The sequence below is a fragment of the Castor canadensis genome, chromosome 15 (assembly GCF_047511655.1).
Source record: "Castor canadensis chromosome 15, mCasCan1.hap1v2, whole genome shotgun sequence".
Taxonomy (NCBI): domain Eukaryota; kingdom Metazoa; phylum Chordata; class Mammalia; order Rodentia; family Castoridae; genus Castor; species Castor canadensis.
In genome coordinates, this window is record NC_133400.1 from 89,408,118 (window position 1) to 89,428,503 (window position 20,386).

General features: G+C 43.3%; 2 long non-coding RNA genes across 4 annotated transcripts in view; one reads left to right on the forward strand and one right to left on the reverse strand.

Moving 5' to 3' along the window:
- LOC141417547 (uncharacterized) overlaps window positions 1-20,386 on the forward strand; it is a 113,720-nt gene that overhangs the window by 48,114 nt on the left and 45,220 nt on the right. For 2 of the 3 annotated variants that reach the window (XR_012442187.1, XR_012442189.1), the window contains one exon: window positions 10,586-10,942. The exons of the other annotated variant lie outside the window; for it this stretch is intronic. This is a non-coding gene — a long non-coding RNA (uncharacterized lncRNA). Of the gene's footprint in view, window positions 1-10,585; window positions 10,943-20,386 lie in introns of those variants that run through there. 3 annotated transcript variants of the gene reach the window in all.
- LOC141417548 (uncharacterized) lies at window positions 3,785-10,491 on the reverse strand. Its single transcript, XR_012442190.1, has 3 exons — window positions 10,127-10,491; window positions 9,188-9,237; window positions 3,785-4,938 (listed from the first exon to the last, which is right to left on the reverse strand). It is a non-coding gene; the product is annotated as an uncharacterized lncRNA (long non-coding RNA).

Here is a 20,386-nt window from a genome sequence, read left to right on the forward strand (position 1 = left end):
CACCCCCTCGCTTCCAAGCAGATACTGTTTTGCCCTTAGCTCTAATTTTGTTGAAGAGAGAGTACAAACAATAATAAGGAAGACCAGGGGTTTTTGCTAGTTGATGTAAGGATAGCTATACAAGGAGATTCCTAGTTTTGCTTCCATGTACATATGTGTTACTTTCTAAATTGATTCTTCTCGAACTAACCTTTTCTCTAGTTCCTAGTCCCCTTCTCCTATTAGGCTCTGTTGCTTTAAAGTTTCTGTATTAGTTCCATTGCATTGACTGCTTCTGCTTCTGAGGGCTGCCTAATTTGCCAGTAGTTCTTTTTTCAGTGAACTCTGTTCAATTTAATCCTTTTAACACTTTTCTTTTAGCAGTTCCTACCTTGTTGGGTTGTTGCGGGAATTAAGAGAAATGTTTTGGCATGGAAAGAGCTTAGCAGGATGCTAGGTGTTCAATAAATCTGTTGTACTGATGGTAGTGTCTCCATTGTCTGTTCATCACTACAGTGTTTAGGAGAAGTTGAGGGCTGCTACTGCTGCTGTGTGTGTGTTTGTGTGTGTATCTGTGTGTGTATTGTGAGCATGTGAGTGAGTGTATAGGGTGGCCATGAAACTGGTGGGCCCAGGAGAGGGTAGTGCAGTAGACAGCTACCTGATGCCGAAGCTTCTTTCCTACAAGGGAAATTCATTAACCACTGCTTCAAATGTGGATCCTCTCCTTCCTTCCCTCCCCCTAATTTCTGGGTAATCTATTGATAGAAAATTGCATTAAATTGACTTCATTTCTCCACCCTGACACCCCCATACACTCTCCGAGTTCACACCCATCATTAGTCACTCTGAGTGAACTGGGAGTTGTGTACAGAGCCATACGTCACCCTGAGATAGAGCTCTCTGGTTGTAGGAAGTGCTTGTCTGTGTGTTATCTCCCTGTGGCATGCAGAGAGGTATGTACATGGATGTGTGGGTGTCTATATGTGTTAGGGTGGATAGCAGCCATGTTAGGACCAGATCCCCTCCCCCTTGCAGGTGGCTTGCTGCAAACTCCCCACCTGACCCCAAAGACTGATAAAGGGACAGTTGTTAACCTTTATCTCCAGGTGGGTGTCAAAGACAGTTGAGCAGACAGTGCTCTAACTACAACTTATCTTGCTTGGTTGCCCAGCAACAGTATTCCTCAGTGACCTTCCTGGTACTTTTCCACTAGCTCCCTATAACTGCCCCAAGCCTGTGCATGGCAGTGGGCTCTAGCTCTCTTGCCGGAGACCCCTCCTCAGCTCTCTTTCCTGAATAAAACCTGTGCCTATCCTTTCATGCCACTCTTCAGTCTAACAGTATGTATCTGTATACAGTATGCACTGTGTGCATGCAGGGGTGTGTGTGTACCTACGAAGAGTAGGGGCAGGGAAGAGGGGACTGAGCTCCTTCTTTGACCTCCTGGAGTGTGCCCTGCAGCTCACAACAGGAGACAGAGCCTAGGTTGCAGAGTTTATATGAGGTCAAGTTGTAATTTGCATTTGCTCCTTGTCCTCAATGCTGGGAAATGATATTCTGCCTCTGGTGATTGAATCACAACTCTGGGCACAGCTAATAAATTGTCTGCTTGGCAGATCCTGGGTTCTTGGGGACAGGGTGGGATGTGCTGAGGCTAGGAGCTCTTTGGAGAGCAGACACAGGCAGATGAAAAACAGCAAAGGGTTTGTGGTCTCTCCCTTATGTGTGACCTTGGGCACAGACCTCAACCTCAGCCAGTCTGTTTCCTGATCCAGAAAGTAGGGCATGGCCCTTATCCCTTCGGGTGGAGGATTCAATGAGTGAATTTAATAAGTTAATAGAGCAATGGATTTAGCACAGCGCTGACGCCTCCCTGATACTCAGAAGTGTCAGCCATAGTAAGGGCTATGTGAGACTGCCGAATGGAGCCTTCCTTTCTTTCTCATCCCTGGCTTCCCCCTCCTTCTGCCCCTCTTCAATATGCTCACAGAGGCTAGAAAGCTCATTTACCAGGGTGGTGCCCGCTGGGTTCCTGTTTGCCTAAACCAAGGCTGTGACCCCCTCAAAGCAACCTGACAGCCCCAGACAGAGGTGTTTTTTTTTTTTTTTTAATTCCCTCACACGGGAAAAGAAGAAGACAGAAAAGTTGGCTAAGTTGGGCCCATTAAACTCACAAAAAGGCTCTTTGTTCTGGCCTGAGATGGAGGGAAAAAAATAATAGAAGTGGCAGAAATGCATGTGTTTGTCTTTCTTAGAGGGTTTGGGTGGTGCTTGCCCCACCTGGCTCTTCCTCCCACTCCCCCATCACCAAATCCTCCACCAGTCACAATATATACTAACCTTATATCAGGTGCTTGTAGAATGACTCAGCCCAAAGGGATGCTTAGGGTCTTTTATTCCAGACAGTTTTCAGTTTTTAAAATAATGATACATACTATTTAAGTCATATGTGCTAAGTTTCTACAGCACTTCTACATGGTTTATATTGTTGGGAGTGGTGTGATTAAGACTCTTGCCAAAGGTCAGTTAGTTACTTGTGGAGCGTGGCCTAGAAGCAGATCACTTGCTACTCAGATTAACTTTTGTTACACTGTCTGCCATCCCTGGCTTGGGCTGTGGACTGTCTGCTTGTTTCTAACTCTTTAGTCTTCAGTACAGAGAGATTCATGTTAAGATCTGTTTGTCCAGTCTTTAAGGTCATAGAGATTTTCCAGGCAGGTCACTATGTGACTGTGCAGTAGTGCAGTATGCAAATTGTGACATGGAACGTGACAGCCCTGCTTCCAGGGTTAATCCAATACTGCAGATTCATTCCTCCAGATTGAATGAATGGTGGGGAGAAATTTTGCCTTTGCTTCCAAAACTGGTGGTGCTAATTCCCATAATCCAAGAAAATGAACCTAGCTATGCTGAAAGAGAACACACACACACACACACACACACACACACACATGAGTCTCCCACTCCCAGGCACACTAGCTGCCGGAGGAGGTCTGTGTGCTCTGAGGTGGCTGAGCTGGGTACTGTGAGCCTTTGGGCAGGGCATTGTTGAGGGCTCTGATAGAGGGGAACTAGCCAGCCAGCCAGGTCTAGATCTTAGACAGCTCGAGAGGGACAAATGTCAGACATTTCAGACATTTCTGCCTTGACTCATCAGGTGACGTAAAAGTTTATAAACTTTTTTCCTTCTGGGTCCATTTCCTTATGTATTAAAAACAGTCCTAGTAGTCCCTGCCTGTCCTTGCTTATAAGGACAGACAGAACAAAAAAGAGCAGGGTGATTGTGAAATGCTGCTGGGACATTGTGTGGTGTCAGGACACAGGTGTGGCACAATGCCCAGGCCTCTCTGTGGTGAGGGCTGGTGGGTGATTCAGGAAAAGGCTCTTCCAGCCCCTCCACTACCAAGTACCTGTCACCATGGCGGGTGCTCTGGGTATACCATTACTTTGAAAATATGCCACCAATGATAACTTTTTCTTTTGCAGTACTCTAGTCCTGAGTTAGAATTCTCTTTTGCAAAACAGCTCTGTTGAACTATAACAGACATATAATAAATGGCTCAAATTTAAACTCAACTATTTGATAACTTCTAAGAGTGAAAACATAGTAAAACTATCACTGAGTATAAGATAATAAGCAGAACCACTGCCCCTAGAAGATTCTTCATATTCTTCTGCACTTTCTCTTTCCTCCCTCTCCCATCCTATGCCCCAGCACCACTGCCATGTTAATTTAAAAGTAACTTTCTTCCAGTACTCTGGAGGTGGAGGCAGGAGGATAGAGTTAAAGGTCAGCCTGGACTCTAAATAAATAAATAAATAAATAAATTCTTGCAATTATTGGATATAAGTCAGAGACTTTAAAATATGAAAAAAAAAAAGTGCACCCTAGAATGCAAAGGACCAGGTCTTCTTAGCACTATTGTCATAGATGTCTTCAACCTCTGCCTGTGGAATGGGTCCCCGGCTGGGCAGGATGGTGGCCCTGCTGAAAGAAACTGCTATTGATGGCAGATGTGAGGTTCAAGTTCAAGTCTTTTGGGTTCCTCAGCCCCTGCTTGTGTGACCACCTCAAGTGGTCTTTGTATAGTGAAGTGTGAGTTAGTGGGGTTCAGGGTGGGGGCAAAATGTTTATCCCACTGTTCTGGTTTGTATAGATCTGGCTTAGACAAAGGGCTAGTCCCCCTTGCTTGGTGAGGCAATGAACCCAGGGGAATAGACATGGCCCCGTGGTAAGCAGACCCAGGTCAGAATCCTGTCTCTGGCACTCTCCTTCGTGACACTGGTAATGTTCCCTGACCTCCGTAAGCCTCAGTTTTCCATATGAGAAATGTGTATAATGATAATATTTCCATAGGTTTGTTGTGAAAACTAAATACACTAAGATAATTTGTGTAAAGTGCCTGGCACACAGTCAGCACTCAGGAAGTGGTACCTGTCACACTTGCATTGGATTTGAAACAGAGAGATGTCAGAAAAATACACTCCCATCACCACTTCTGGGTGTGGAATCATTCGAGCTACTCTGGTTAGAGTATGGTGCTATGGTGCTGGGAGCGAACCATGTGTGTACTACTAACTCTGGTTATGCAGTTTTTCTCACCCAGAATTTCATCTTCCTTTTCTGAAACTATGGTTCCAGGACAGACTAAGGTCTCACCACCTCCAGGAAGCCTACCCTGATTACTTTGATCTAGGACTCCAGGTACTGAGGTTTTCTATCTCAAACTATTTCAGTTGTAACCACACAACCTTAGAGTTGAGAGTCTGCACTGTGTTTGTCTTGTGAATCTATAAGTGGATTCCTGTTCTGTGTACTTGTTCCTTGAAGGCAGAAATTCTGTCGTATGCCTCTTCGTGCTTTCAATTATGTCCCAGAAATGGTGTTCAGTAGAAGATAGCAGGTCATCTACAATACTGTAGAAGGAACCGAGACCAGTCCTGGTGTGGTCATCCCTAGACAGAGAGAAGTATCATGACTTGGTATGAGGCATGAGCTCCATTTTCCTAAGGCTTACATGGCTTTGGCATGTCCTCTAGGGATGCCCAGCTGCCAGTTGCCTGGCCCTCCAGCCTTGCAAGGCCCTCAGGTGGATCAGACCACCGGCACCTTCACCAGAGAGCCAGCTCCTGCCCTGGGCTTGGGCCATCAACCCATTGCAATGCCAGCACTGTTCCTCAGACACTGTCCTTTGGCTCTGCCCTGCAGTGGCTTTTCAAGAGCCTATATTTCTCACTTGTGGTCTGAACTGAGGCTCCTTCCTTAGGGACTGTCCTTTGTGTCCCAAACCAAGAGGGTAACACTGACCGGATTCTGCTCTTTACAATCCACCCTGCAAAGGCTAGGCCTGGTGACCTTGTAGCAGCCATTGCTGTCTGGAGTGACCCCAGCTGCCCCCAGCTCTGTAGAGCACTCTCCCGTCCTGCCGTCTTCGCTGATCTTTGATACACTGCTTTTGGAATGACTCATAATGAATGCTTCCTGTCAATAAAAACAAACACCCAGAGAGAGGCCCAAGGGCCCTCCTTGAAACTGAACTGGAAGGGCAAACCCCATTATACAAAGGGCTTTGCCGGGGAAGAGGGAGGGAGAAAAGCTAGAATAAACAGGATGAACCAAACACCTCAAGCCTGGGGAGGACATGCACTCAGGTGGGTTGGCTCATCCCTGCCTCTGATGAGACACTGACTTGCTTCTTCCTTACCATGGTTGTTAAAGCTGGTGCTTTGTACCCAGCCCTCACAGGGTCCTTGCTGGCCCAGGCACACCCCATCACACTTTTTTGCATTACTGGCTAGATGGCTTTGGGTGTAGGGTTTTAGGTCATATCCTGGTATCATTATGAAATGAGAAGAGCGGGGGCTTCACAGTCTGCAGGACCTGTTGCTTTGCTGCTCACTAGCTTTATGGCTTCAGGCAAACCAAATACCCTCACTGAACCTCAGTTTCTTCAGCTGTAAAATGGGCATGATGACTACCTGAAAGATGGCTGTGAGGATTAAATGTAATTTATACCAGTGATGAAACACAGGAAGTGCCTATCACCTAATAGCTTATCTTATTTGATTAGACGTCTTCATCTCTCAAAGGAGCCTTCAGGGCCTACTGAGAGGAAGTTGAATCTAGGCCTCCCCTCTGGACACAAGCAGTTCCTCAGTGACCAAGAATGTCTGTGTAGCTTGGCAGCAACCCCCACGGCTTGGGATTTCAGACATGTCTCTCATCTGAGGGACTCTTATCCCTAAGCCACAGGCCTGCAGCAAGGCCATGGCCCCTTTCTGGCCATGATGCTTCTGCTGCCTCCATGCCATCCTGAAGGCAAGCAGGATCACCCATAAGCCACTGGACAAAAGCCCCGTGGTCTGGACACTGCATACCAGCCAGGGAGCAGGCCAGGGCGAGGAGCAGTTCCCACTGTGCCTTGGGCCTCAAAGGAAGGCATTGGTGTGGGAAAACTCTAGAAGAGAAGTCCTGGTTCCGGCCTGGCTCCACAAACTCAGGGGAAAGAGCACTGGTTAGAATTTCTCTATGGACACATTTTATTTCAACAGAAAGAACTTTCCATGTGGAACAACAAAACTTAATTATTGAAGTATATATCTGTGGCACTTTCACCCTCTTTGTTCCTCTCTAACTTGGTCTCTGGTGGTTTTGTGTGTGTGTGTGGCTTAATAATGCATCAAAATCATACAGTATAATCAAATTCATATTAGAAAAAGGAAGACTCAAGGTGTGGTGGCACACACCTGTAATGCCAGCATTCAGGAGGCTTAGGCAGGAGAATTGTGAGTTTGAGGCCAGACTGGGCTACATAGCAACACCCTGTCTCAAAAAATATAAATAAATAAAAAAGGAAAGAAAAAGAAAAAAGAAAAAGGAAGATTGTTTGTTCTCAAGTTCTATTTCAGTAGACATAATGGATCAACAAACCACTGGTTCTATCTACCAAGGGCCACCAGAATTCATGACTCTCAGTAGACAAGTCAGATAAGCAGTTTCTTGCAAAAGGCAATTCCCTGAACAAGACCAGTTTCCGTCTGGTGTGCCCAAGTGACAAGAGCCTTCCACCATGACATCCATCATCCTTGACATCCCTCAAGGATGATGGAGGGATTGAAGAAGGTAAGATGAGTTTTATCTTCTCTGCAAAGAAGGAAGTAACTTGCTCAAGGTTGTGCAGGCAGCAAGGAGCTTTTCTCCCAGGCCTCTAGCTCCTTCTATGAAGCTTTGTCTAGAACAGGAGTATGGGTTGCCTTGTGAGCTCCAGGTTCCAATGGACACCAGATGATCACGTGCCAGATCATCAAAGACCCTCTGGAGCCCAAATAAGTACTGCAAAGGTCCTCTCCCGCATGGCTGGCGGCAGAGGAAATTGGTACAATTTTTAGGAGTATAATTTGTCAAGATGGTCTTGACAAAATCCTCAAATATGTCTATATCCTTTGACCAATTATTTTTACTTCTAAGGAGAGTGTGTTAAAGAAGTGATCAGAAATGAACACCAGGTGAGTAAGTTCAACATAGAGTTTCCATGACTCAGCAATTCCACTCCTAGGTGCATAGTCAAGAAAACGAAAATGTATCCACACCAAAAAAATTGTATAAAGCACCGTATATAACATCTCCAAAGTGAGAACAACACATTCATCACCCATAAGGAACTGTGGTATATCCATACAATGGAATATTATTTGGCAATAAAAAGGAATTGATACTGATAGATGCTACAGCATGAACGACCCTTGAAAACACTATGCTAAGAGAAAGAAACTAGTCACAAACATCACGTACTGTAAGATTACATTTATATGAAATGTATCATAAATGGGTGTTGTCCATCTTTTTCCTGTATTACCATCATCGTGTGAATTTTCTTCTTTAGCCTAGTAATATGATGGGTTACATACATAGGAGTCTGAACATTGAGACATTCTTACGTTCCTTGAATAAACATTGCTTGGCAATAGTGTACAATTCTTTCTACCCATGATAGAAATTCTATTTCTACTACAGAATAGTAGAAAAATTCTATTTGCTACTATTTAAAAAGAGATTTTTATCTATATTTATGAGTTACATTGATCTGTAGCTTTTTTTCTTTCTTTCTTTCTTTTTTTTTTTGTGAAAGACTCTTTGCCTATTTTGGTGTCAGGGAAATAACAGCTCCGTCAAAGGAATTAGGAAGCATTTGCTTCTATCTTATCTCCAGGAAGAGGTTATGTAGAATTGGTATTAACCCGACTCGACCTGTGTAGCAACATAGGCCCTGAGTTCAAAGACCACTGCCAACTCCCCCACCCCAAAACCTAACACTGCTTCACTTCATTTTTCAGATAAGGTCTTGTGCTTCTTGTGCAGGGTCAGTCTTGACTATGATTCTCCTATCTTTGCCTCCTATGTAGCTGGGATTACAGGTTTATGCTACCACATCTGGCCTTTTTTTTTTTTTTTTTTGGTAATACTGGGTTTTGAACTCAAGGCCTCATGCTTGTTAGGACTTGAGCCACTCTACCAGTCCCTGGTTTGTTTTTTGAGATAGGGTCTCACTAACGTTTGCCTGGGCTGGGCTTGAACTGTGATCCTACTATCTTCAACTCCTAAGTAGCTGGGATTAAAGACATGAACCACCACCTCCAAGAGCGTGCGATTTATTTCCAACTGCTTTGAGATTTTTCCTGTTATCATTCTGTTACTGATTTCTAGTTTGATTCCTATGATTAGAGAACGAATACTATAAGTTTTCAGTTATTCTAAATATGTTGTTTTTTATGGTCTCACATAGATGACCTGTCTTGCTGTATATTTCCTAAAGTTTTGGAAAATGCTCCTAATAAGTTTGTTTAAAAATATAAATTATAAAATGTATGCATAGTGTGGTTCTACTTTCATTTAAAAAATATATACACGTGAAAAATCCTGCAAGTTACCTGTTTTATATTCTCTCTTGTCCTCTTCTGAATTCCATAAAGTTAAAAATTCCAGACATTAGGATCAGAAATTATTTATATGTTTGTTTGTTTTTAAGAGCTTGCTATGCAGCCCAGGCTAGCCTTGAGTTCTTAGTTCTCTTGCCTCAGCCTCCTGACCGCTGGGTCAGGCGTGTGTCACCATGTTCAGCTTCAGAAACTTGTTTTTTTCTTAAATAAAAAGAGTAGTGGATAGTGTGCCATAAGGTACGGGTTTATAAAGTGGGCTATTACTTACCAATCACGTGACCCAGGCATCTCAGTCTTATTGAGCCTCAGTTTTAGAATCTGTAAAATGGGAATAATAATACACACATTATAGAGCTGTTCTAGTTGATAAGCCAAAGACAAAATTCATTAAAGCACTTCTCAAATACCCAATCAGGTTGCACATATTTATGGTGGTGTTTTTATTATAGTGAGGCTATATATTTTTTAAAAATTGCTTGGGTTTCTTGCAACTATTTGCTTTTGGGTTTCTGTGATTTTTCTCTACTTAGGAGGAAATAGGACAGTAGAATTAAAAGGAGTCTGTTGTATACTGTGCCTGTGGGCAGAACTCTTCGTAAATTGCTGTTTCTGAAAGTTTGAGAGTGCCATGTGCGTGTAGCAAATGTGGATTTTTCAGCAAAGTTTCAACTTCAAATGTCCAATTGCCCTCCTGATACAAGGATATGTACTGCGGGGCTGGGGGTGAGGCTCAAGTAGTTGAGTGGAAGCCCTGAGATCAGACCCCATACCGCAGGGGGAAAAAAAAGCATTTACTGCACTGAACCACAAAATTTCACTTTTTAAAATTTATTTTGGTGGTACTGGGATCTGCACTTAAAGCTTGCACTTGCTAGGCAGGTGTTCTGCCACTTTGAGCCGCACCTCTAGCCCCACAATTTCACTTTTGATTAGGAAAATGTAAATGCTGGTTTAAAAAGTTCAATTGAACAGGGAAGAAAAGTTCTTTTCTGTTTTCTATTCACTTTACTAGAAACTCTTCCCCTTTCTGTAAGGTCTGTGATTGTTCCCAAAGCAGGTGATCACAGTCAAATTCCCAAGAATCAAGCTATCAGTTTTACAAGGCAGGAAGGGAGAGGGAGGTGCAGGAAATCTGAGAGGATTTCAAGTTGACTGGGTGCCCTCTTGTATTACTTAAAGTCCTTTTCCTTGCTGGCCCATGACTCACAATCCATTGCAGAGTGGCTCCCTGGGAACTGTGTAGCACGCCCGTCCACCACTGGTAACATGCTTTCCCCCTGGGTCCTCTGCCTTTCCTTCACTAGCAACCAATCTGTGGTTTTAGGAAGTGCCCTTTCTTTCCACTCAAGTGATATTCTCTTCCATATCCACCCTCTCCTCTGTGGTTGGTCGTTTCTTGCCCAGCGGAGGCGTGGTCCTGGGAATCCCAGGATATGTGGGATGAACTCTTAGCCATGCTTCAGTCTCAGTGTAATACCTTATCTCTGAGGCTACCTAGTCATTCAATATGTAGCATTTATGCAACAGGTACTTAGATAGCATCTGCTTTTGCTGAAAAGCCCTGGCTCCTTATTTGTACCTACAATTTAACTAAATGCAGGAGAAAAACTTGGCATCTCTGTCTCCATTTTGTATTTGTCTTTGTCCTGATCTATTCGCCTTGCAGCTATCGTGGAATCCAGGAAGGACAGGACCGATTAGCAGCATCTTTACAAAGAAGGATGGAGGTAACTTTCTGCAAGGAAACGAATAGCAGAGTCTCCAAAGGACAGTCAACTGCCAGGATACAGTAACTTGCTTATCCTGATCAGGTTGCCCCCTCAGGTGATAACAGCAATAATGATGACTCTGGAACCCCTCGATAAAGACCAACAAGGAAAACCAGGACTCCTTGCCCCAAATTCTTTCTCTATTTAAAACTAAAGCTCATGTCTGTATCCCTGAAGACGGACTGAAGTGCTTACTTTGCCTCTTGAGATGTGCCTGTGCCATAAAATAAACCTTCTTTCTACTTGTCACTTTATTTGGTGTGTTGGGGTGAGTGGCCAGATCTGACATCTGGAACCCCTGGAGTTGGGTCTGGGGCCCATTTACTGACAAATAAGCATCCTATGCTGACTAATTGCTCCTTCCTCTGTGATCTTAGGGGGTGATGCATGTTTATATGTTGTACTTATTTTATAGTATGTTCCATACCACCTAGGACTGTGAGCTCCTTGGGTTCAAGGATTTTTCTTTATGTGTTTCATTTTATTTTGGTGAATACATAACAAAAAAAATGACCCTTTAAACCATTTTAAGTGTGATTTCTGTGGCATTAAGTATGTCTTCAGGTTGTGTAACCTTCACCTCTTTGACAGCTTGTTTCCAGAATCTTTTCTTCATCCTAAACAGGAACATGGTGCCCATTAAACAATAACAAAATTTATTCTTGTATCTTCCCTCTTCTACGTGAGGACCAATGCCTTCCCCACGTCCTGGCAGAACACAATGTGAAGGTGCCCTTGGAGTTATGCAGGCAGTTTCCATGCTCCTATCCACTTCCTTTGTTTGGGGAGCTTAAATGTCCTTAAAAATTGAATCAGTCGGAGACCTGGGTATTACGAGCATACCCTAAATACCCTAAAATTCTTGGCCATTGAGTTAAACTGTTCTGAAGAAAGACCTTAACTGGGCATGATGCTGTATGCCTACAATCCTACCGGGGTGAAGGCTGAGGAGGAGGATCTTGAGTTCAAGGCCAGTCTGGGCTGCATAGTGAAACTCTGTCGAGAGGGAGGGAGAGAGAGAGAGAGAGAGAGAGAGAGAGAAAAGGAAGGAAGGAAGGAAGGAAAGAAGGAGTGGAGGCAGGAGGATTGCGAGTTCAAGGTCAGCTAAGGCTATATAACAAGACCCTGTCTCCAAAAAACCAATTATATTAAAAAAACCCTAAAGCAATAGTATCCTTCCTCTGAAAATGCTCAGACCTGGTGTTGGGATAATAGGAATGTCCTTCCATGGGCCATGTCTCTGTAGCTCTTATCTTTGAAATCATGATTGTAATGATAATGATGAGACCAAAGAAATTTTCTGCTTGAATCTTCTCAAAGTCAGGTCAGAAAAGGCTTATTTTGCTTGAGGAATGGAGAGATACAGAGTTCCTCAATATAAAACATGTAATCTTTATCTTAGGACATAAGAGTAGGTTTCTGAGTATTAAATGGACAACACAGCTGCCATATTGCACTCAGTCCTCTTTGGGCAGTGATTGCTCTATTAACCCAAGGGAGGCTTATGGGAGACCTAGCTCTGGATCTCTCATGAGATTGTGGTCAAACTATTGCCTGGAGCTGAAGTCACTCACATGATTATTGGCAGGTATCAGCTACTTGTAGGATATTAACCAGAGAGCCCTCACAGAATTCTTCATGGGATGCCAGAAGGCTTCTTCAATATAACAACTAGCTTTTCCTAGAGCAAATGACCTGAGAGGGAAGCAAGTGATATGAGAGAGGGGGAGATCCAAGGTAGAAGCCATAGTTTTCTATAATCTAATTTCAGAAGCCACAACTTAGATCTATGTGAGAAGGGACCAAAAAAGGGTGTTTATACTAGGAGGCAGAGGCCATTGGGGGAATATCTTGATGGCTGTCTACCAGACTTTAGCTCCTCCTGCTCCATCAAATTTGCTTTTGTCAAGGTCTTCAATATCCCTCATGTTACTAAATCCAGTGGCTTACTCTCAGTCCTCATTTTATAAGACCCCTCACAATCCTCTTCTTAAAACATTTGTTTTCTTTGTTGAATTTTAATTGCCACCATAGCAGTATTAAGAGTGCTCCTTGAAGAAGTGATTAGGTCATGGAGGTTCCACCCTCCTGAATGGACTACGGCTGTTATCCTGGGAGTGGCTTGGTTATCAAGGGAGTGGAGAGCTCCTCATAAACACCTCATTAAAAGCATACGTACAGCTTGGTTTCTGCTCTTTGTCTCGCACATGCTTGTTCGTCCTGTTACCATGTTGTGATGTAGCACAAAGGCCCTTATCAGATGCTTGCACAATGTTCTTGAACTTTCTACTCTTCTATTGTTTCTAATTAACCTGGTTTCAGGTACTCTGTTATCAACAGAAAATGGACAGAGACACTTGCCTTTCCATACTTTCCCATTTAATCCCTCCTTCATCATCTCAACTCCAGTAATGTCCTGATTGGGCTAATTGCGTCACCATATCTAAGATCCATGAGGGTGGGGATTTTTTGCTATGGCCGCTTGCTGTTACAGCTGTCATTGTAGCAGTTAAGTGCCAGATACATGGTAGGCCCTAAATCTCTCTAGGGGCATAAAATGTTTCTTCTAAAACTTCTCAGAGCCAACTCTAAAACTTGGGAATGGAATCTTCTGGGTGATATGAATTTTATTTATAATTTCAGCGAGTCCATACCTTGACTTTTCTGGGAGTGAGTCTGCAAGTTCAGGATGAATTTGCTCTAGGTCTTCATGTAAAAATAACAGTGCTCAGCTGTGTCTTCATCCCCAACAGTGTGGCTTCAGGAAACCTTAGGGCAGGCTGGATTGTGTCTTTACCAACTATCCCAGTGGTGTTTCCAGCCTCGCAAGACCTGACTGCCCTGACTTTTAACACAGATACCAAAGGAACCCATGTAATGAAAAAGCTCTGTCAGCTTCCCTTCCCTTGGGCACAGGCCAGAGGCAAGATCTGGGTCACCCCTTAATTTTTTGAGTTGATGGGTCTCAAATAAACTGAACTGAGTGTTTATATTCCCTCAAATTCACATACTTCAGCCATGAACCTCAATATAACTGAATTTGGAACCCATCTGTGGTATTTAGTATGGCGGCCTGAGCAGAGTAAGACAGACCCCAAAGATAGTCACTCTGTTTCCATTGCATGTAAAACCCATACTTCCCATCCTTCCTGGTCTACCATCACTGTCGGGAGCAGGCAATCTCCTCACTCTCCTTGGATCTCCTGGCTAGTCCCCAAGGTTGTGGCTTTGCTCTACTTGGTCCTCTTCAGATGTCCTCTATCACCTCTGGTTCTTCAAGTTCATTCTCCCTCCAGGGGCAGTCCAGCACTTCTCTTCAATAAGTAGACTTTGATGGCCCTGGGCTCTCCCTTCTCTGACCTGTTGCATTTGTAGTCAGCATCATATATTTTATTACTCACATGTCCTCTGCTAGTTTACAGTGATGATTTTAAGTCCACAGACCCTGGAGAAGTTTTTTGAAGTCAAGGACTTTGTTTTTCTTAGCTCATTAAGGATGTTGGGTAGACATCCTTGCTAACTGAGTGAAAACATACAACATATAAGTTTCTGTAGAAAGTCATACAAAAAACAGATGGAGTCAAAGAACAATCAGAATTCAGAGGGATTCCCAGACACCTAACCCTGTTTCTCTTGTGTCTGAGACACAGATATACCAAGGGACCTTGCCCTTGAGGACACTACCTGTGAACACAAACCTGGAGACCCTTGGATAAGCTCTTACTGGTCAGCCCTCCTGCATTCTGCAGCCTGAAGGGAAAGGGGTCCTGGAAAGCTTTCATGCCACAGGAAAGTAAGCCAGCGTATAATAAGGCTGTAGTCCAAAATCAAACAGATTCTAAATAATTATTGAAAAAAATCGGTGGAAATGTTAGGATGGAGTGGAGGTTGAGTTGTATTTTGAAAGAAGTGGAAGGCATTAGGGAAAAATAGACTCACAGTAAAAGAGAGGAAAGACATAAAGGCAATGGGAGAATTTACACAAAAAGTGAGATCTGGTATAAAGAAGAGGAGAAGGAGAAGGAAAGAAGGAGAAGGAGAAAGAGGGAGAAGAAGGGAGAAGGGGAGAAGAAGAAGGAGGAGGAGGAGGAGGAGAAGGAGAAGAATAAGAATAGAAGAAGAAGAAGAAGAAGAAGAAGAAGAAGAAGAAGAAGAAGAAGAAGAAGGAGGAGGAGGAGGAGGAGGAGGAGGAGGAGGAGGAGAAGAAGAAGAAGAAGAAGGAGAAGAAGAAGAGTAAGCACAAGGAAGAAGAAGAAAAAGAAAGAGAGAAAGAAAGAAAAAGAAGGAGGAGGAAGGGAGGAGATGGGCAAGGAGGAAAAGGAAAGGAAGAGAAAGAAGGAAGAGGAGAAGAGGAGGGAAAAGGAGGAGAAGGAGAAGAGAGAGGAGAAGAAGGAGAAGAAGAAGGAAGAGAAAGGAGAGAAAGCAAAGAGAAGATGAGAGAGAGGCCGAGTCTGGTAGATCTATAAAGAGCAAAGAAGGAAAACAGTAAGAAGACTTTGGAAGAGAATGGAAGATCGTGAGAATTAGAAATAGAAAATATCATAAAAATTCTCACAGAGAAAAATCCAAGTAATAGGGAAAATGGGTCAGACCATGGGAAGGAAGAGAGAGGAGGTCAGACCTAAAAAAGAAGAAAGGACTTAGTGTTACAGCATCTTTTATTGGTGTTTATGAATAAGCCTGATTTAAATCTGTGTTTATGACTCTTGGACATAAAAACCTGAGGCAGCCTCTAGGGTTTGGAATCTAAGCAATTAAAAGACCTCTCTTTGTTCTCCACAGGGAAAAATGTGAGTCAAGGCTATTCAAAAAGCCAGGAATAGTTAGACATTCACAGCATTCAGCTCTTCACCCAGATATGAATTGATCAAGATGAAAATTTAGCTCAAGAGCCAGGCGTGGTGGGGTATGCCTGCAGTTCTAGCAGTCAGGAGGCTGAGGCCGGAGGATCACAAGTTTGAGGCCAGTCTGGGCTACAATAGCAAGTTTTAGGTCAGAAAAAAGATAACTCCAAAAACTCAAGCTTCTTGCAGAGACTTCTTCTAAGGAAGGGCCCTGGAAAGGGGCCACAATGTGTCTATATGGTCATTCATTTGCTTTTGTTCCTGTTTTAGTTTGCCAAAGTAATCTATTTTAACTACTATCAGTGAGGACTGCTGCCCCTTTCCCTTCTAACTTAGGTGGTTTGCAGTCACTTTATGTATAGTTAAATTACCTCCAGTTGCTCTGGTATAGATATTGCTTCAGGGATGCTTTTAGACCCTCTGGCATGACGGCACCAGGTCCAGAGCCTGTGGTCTTACTGCCGTGTGAGTGCATCCCATGGCACCAGCTCCAGAAAGAAGAGTTAGGTAGAAGAGAAAAGAGAAAAGAGTTTTGAAATATACAGCCAGAAGCTGGCCTATGGGAAATTCTTACATCATCAGATATAAAGCAGCACTGGAGGATTTTGCTCCTACAGATGCCAATTCACAGCTAAAGTTCTCTGTCAGGAATATACATGACACTGAAATTTATACAATTATGAATTCTACATCCATCTTTTTCACCCTCTCTCAGATCCCATGGCCAGTACTGGAGATATTTTAATTCCAAGATGTGGGTAGCACTCACTAAACATAAGAACACTAACTACCTGACAGTAGGAGGCTCTCTATGAATAGTAAACAGTACAGTGCCTGGAACACACCAGACATTCAACAAATAATTCTAAGATTGCTGAATGAGTTAATGAATAAAATACACAAATAAATAAGTTCTGATTGTTATTTTCCAAACACCATAAAATTAATTTGGTGTTCACTATAGCAAAAGAAGTGATAACAATAAAAAGAACATCACATATGAGGGAACTGTCCTTTCTGCTCCACATATGCTCCCTTACAGCAGGTTCATGAAGGCTTAGATAAAAGAATGTTGAAGGGACCACATTCCAGAGTCCAGTCCATTTGCCTTATAGAAGTCCCTATGTTCTACTTTAAAATCTCTTTTTATCTGTTCTTTGGAGTTTTCTCATGTCCCCAAAGCTTCTTTGAACAGAGGGTTTGGTTGTTGCAAAATCTCTTTTCATCTTCTTGTTCTCTTTTTAGTGGAAAACTATTTGTGAGAGAGCTGAAGTTTCTTCACCCGTTTTGGGTTACAAATCAAGTCTTACTCTAACTCCCATGTCTCCTTTGGGAACACTGTTTTATTTTGTTAAGTTGTGACTGTGCAGAACTGGGACTTACATAAAGGCACCAAGGCTTCAGATTCAAGAACTAAAAATTTCCTTTTAAAATTAAGTAGGGGAGTTAGGATCAGGACTTTTATTTGGATAGCCTAGTTCTTGGAAATACAGCTGATATCTCTTGGGACATTTAAAAAAATTTTCATGCGTAACTTCAGGCATTTGCTTACTTATTGTAAACCTCATGGGGAGACCTTTCCATGCAAAGTGCTGTGACAGAACCTTGAGGAAACACAAAGATCCTTTTCATTCCATCTGGGCAAGGCTCCCGTGCAGGTTAAATTTTCTCTGGTTTGGTTTCCCCTGTAGCCGTCTTAAATCTGTGCTATTGTGAAATTCTTCTCTGTGTTGAATCAAAATCTTCTTTTCTGCTGTTTAAGACATTTTGTTTAAGACCATCTCGTTCTTACTGGGAAAGAAGACAACTCTACCATGGTTCGCCTAATCTCCCTTTCTGAATTCAAAGATCTTTAATCACTATGAAGTGATTTCTGAGTGATAGAATTACTACTCTTTCACTGGAGATTTGTCCTGCACCTCCCTTTTCTAGCAGTGAGGGGGATGGAAGATAGGGTGTTAGGAGGAGAGTTTATGGTCTTGGGTCAAGGCTAATTTCACAGTCTGGGTTGTTAGGATATCTTTCCCAATTAGATCTGTAGTCTTGGCTGGAACAGCCCAGGGAAAAGTTCTTGAGTTTCAAGCCTGCTATAGACAGAGACCCTGGGGACCAGGCGTGAGCTGAGCCTAGCCTGAACGACCAGTCCTGATCATCATCAGGGAAGTGTCTCTTGGTGTCTGGGTTCTCTCAAGTCCACTCTATGTCACCAGAGCAGTCATGATTCCAATGAGGGTGTGATCTGATAATATCAGTAGTGATTTCTGAGCAAAGAAGCTAAAAAGAAAAAGGCCAAAGTTGTGTCAACAAGCTTGTGGAAACAAACACCAGTCCTTAGCAAAGATCTTGCAGGAGGAGGGGACTCTGATAGACACAGAGGCAGTCTGTGGCATGGGATGCCCACGTGGTGGCCCCTGGTGTGCAGCCAAGGCCATCATGGTGAGCAGGACTGGCTGCATATTTCGTGGGGCCCAGTGTAAAATGCAAATGAGGGGGTCCTTTTTCAAAAATCAATGAATTTCAAGACAGCAACAGCAGAAGTTAAAGGAAGCATGGGCTCCACTGAGAACAGGCCCTGTGCAGCTGCGTGTGAGCAAGGCAGAAGACTGGGGCTGGGATCCCATCTCTGCTTGGTCTACACTCTCCGTGCATTGCCTCGTGGATTCCTTTAACTTTGTCTACACTAGTGACTGCCTGGATCTTCAACCCAGCCCAGTTCTGACCATACACTTCTGACTATTTGTAAGTCCCATCATCTGAAAATGAGCAAGACTGAAAAATAGACATCATCGTATCCTTCTTTTCTTTAAACCATCAAAATAAAATAAAAACTCATTCTCAATTCTTTTATTAGTTTTTGGAGACACTGGGGTTATGAACTCGTGGCTTTGGGCTTGAGAGGCAAGAGAGCTACTACTTGAGCCATGCCCTCAGTACGTTTGCCTTTAGTTTGTTTTTCAGATATGGTTTTGTGCTTTTGCCCAGACTAGTCTCAGATTTCTATACTCCTACCCCTGCTTCCTGAGTGGCTGGGATTATAGTTGTGTCCTACCACTCCCAACCCTCTTTCCAATTCTTGTTTTTAGAGAATTCTTGCTTCTTTCCTCCCTGAATTCTCCCTCCAGTTCTAGTTCTTAATATGTTTGACCCATTTTCTGTCTCTGCCATTGTTCACCCTTTATTGATAAAATCTTGTTCCAAGCCCCAGTGTCTCTTATATAGGCTGTTGCCCAGGTTTTTTAACTAGTCTTTTTGTCTTCCTCAGCCTCTAACTTTCATCCTCCATTGGCTGCCAGTGTGGGTTTTCTTTTCCTCAAATTAATCCCTTGCATAAAATCACCCCATGAGTTTCCATTGCCTTAAGTATGGAGCCAGATTCCTTAGAATGGCAGTGGAAGCTCCTCATCACCTCTCACAGACCCATTTTTCCATTGTCGTCTAGAACATCTCTAAATGGAACATGCTGACCTGCTCCATGGGCCAATTAACACGTTTGTGTTGAACAGCAACTCTAAGCCAGCTTCCACCCTACACATTCGGCTTTGAAGACAACCAACTGGAGGAGTTAGTGGCTCAGTAGGGAGAAAGACGGCAAATAAACAGATTGTTTATACAATAGCATAAATGTTGGTGTTACAGTTATGCAGTAAGTGTTATGAAGAGAGAGAGAAGGTCTTTAACCCAGCCCGGCAGTGGAGATTGGGGCCATTGGAATGCCAGTGGAGGTGCTTAGAGCCTTCAACATTAGAATTTAGTGCCTAAGGATGGGTAGGAAGTGGCAGCATAAACAGGCCACTCTGTGCCTCTGTGAATTTGCACGCTCTATTGCTTTTGCCTGGGACACCCCGTCCATCACCTGCTTAGCTGCCTTCAAGATATGGCTGGTGGTCATCTCTCTGGAAAGTCTTTCCAGGAACCTCTTTGCCCCCTCCATGTGCTGAGCAGATGTGAGTGTCTCTCCCTCTGTGTTTCCAGTTCTTTGCCACTCTTCTTATATCTTATAACCCTTTCTCTACTGATTGTCCCTTCATTACTTGTGAGTCTTATTCGTCTCTGTGTCTCCTGAAGTCTACCACACAGCACACACACAGCGCTCAACAAAATCTTTTGTTGAAAGAACGCCATATTGTTTGAGCACAAGTCTTTGCTGGCCTAGTAGCTTTATTCTTAGAAATGCTGTATCCAGAACAAGGAAGTGCAATCCCCCTGCCATTGGTGCTGTTCCCACCGTGTTAAGGGCTGGAAATACATCATCAGGACAGATTTTGACAATCTGACAAGTGTCAGAATTGGGCTGCTAGTTCAGTGAAGGGCCTGAGCACGTGTCATATAAAAGTCTTGGAGAGGAGAGAATGCAGTATGAGGCAAGACAATTCTACAGTACTCGACTCACAGATGTGTGAGTTTACTTTCTGCTGCTCTAGGTTTTATCTAAAAAGTAGAAAGAAGAAAGAGGATGATAGGTGAAGTCACAGAAGGTACATTTCAAACCCATTGAAGGAAAAGCTGTCTAGGGTAAGAGTTATCCCACCATTTGGACATTGGCCTTGAACTCCCTACAATGGTTACATTCAAGGAGATATAAGTTAACCATTTCTCAAGGATATTGTGGCTGTTAGAACTTTCATCCTGGATGGAGAATTAGGCCAAATAAACTTTATGATGCTGTACAAATCCAAGGTTCTATAAATGTAATTTTTAAATCTCAACCTGATTTCCATCAACTTCTGGCACTGAGGTAATAACGCAAGGTTGCATGTATGTGTGAGGAAGAAAAGAATGTATCCTAACTGCCATGCTCTGTGTGTTGTTCTTCAGACCCAAATGCCTCCTTCCAGGGCAGATACAGTGGCTCAC